This window comes from Alexandromys fortis, unplaced genomic scaffold, assembly GCF_014885135.2.
Source record: "Alexandromys fortis isolate MF-2015 unplaced genomic scaffold, M_Fortis_MF-2015_v1.1 scaffold_383, whole genome shotgun sequence".
In the NCBI taxonomy this organism is placed as follows: Eukaryota; Metazoa; Chordata; class Mammalia; order Rodentia; family Cricetidae; genus Alexandromys; species Alexandromys fortis.
Window position 1 is genome coordinate 265,510 of NW_026068252.1, and position 1,290 is coordinate 266,799.

Sequence of the window (1,290 nt, forward strand, 5' to 3'; positions counted from 1 at the left end):
TGTCATCAACTCTTTTTTTTTGTCTGACTCACGACACCAGTTAACTTCATAACATTTGGTTACCATGGATTTACCACCTGCTCCTTCCCCCCTTAACTCTTCTATCCATCATTTATCCTGCAGCTTGTATTGTGATATCTCTCTAGCTCATGCTAGAAACTTCAGTCAGTCTTGGTCTGTGTTTCATTACACTTCCTGTCACTCACTCTGCTCCCAGACATTCCTGGACCTTGTTCCTTTCCCTACATCATCTTGCTGGATCCTGGTAATCGTTCACTTCCTGATGGCAACAGATTCTAACCTGACTTATTTTCTGCAAGCTAGGAATGCTGTTTTGCTTATGATACACTTCTGATTTTCCAACTTGTGGTACAGAGTAACTGATCAGTATATACACTCCTTTATTTCACCCTTCCTCCCTCTCTCCCTTCTTCCATCCCTCCCTCCCTTCTTCCTTCTTTCTTTTCTTTCAATTTTTTTTTGAGACGGGCTATCAATATGATAATCAAGGTAGTCTTAAACTCCCAGGCTGAAGTAAGGGTTCTGTCTCCATTTCTCCAGGACTGAAACTACAAGTGTGTGGCATTGCACACTGCTTAGTGTGTGTCATTTGTTGACCGAAGTGTCCTCCTTTTACTGTGGTCTATCTCTTCAGGCCATCCCACTTCTGCCCTATTTCATGTTCAGTGTAAAACTTACCTCCTTAATATAGATATACAAGCTTTCAATCAGTTGGCCCTGGGTTAATTATATACTGCCGTCTTCTATCACTTTTCCATATGAATTCTATACTGAGGACACTGAAAATGGCTTGTTCTTTCCTGGGTGCAGAAAACAACACACTATTTTCTCTTATCTTGGCAGATGCTGCTTGCATGGCCTCATTTCTACTTTCAAGTGCCTCACTTCTTTCTCTCAACTCTGCTCATTTTGGAAGGTGCAATTTACATGTCTTTTCAGTGAGCAAAGTTTCTATAGCTCTGTCCTCCAGGCCATCCTCAAGGGTTGTTTGCACCGAAATGAACAGGTCTATATCGACTTTCAAGAACCTCAGTGCTTTCATAGTTCATTGAAGAGACTAAGATGAACGGAGTGTTTCTCATAGTGCTCTTCCTCAGTTACTCCAGTTTATTTGCCTCATCTCTGGGGCATATTATGACCATATTTTACTGTCTCTATTTTTTTTTCGTTTACAAGTATCAATTCTTCAGTGACAGAGCATTCATTATTTAGTGGCAAATACCAAATAAAATTAATAGGAAGTTAAAACCTCTACATTTTTGCTTGTTA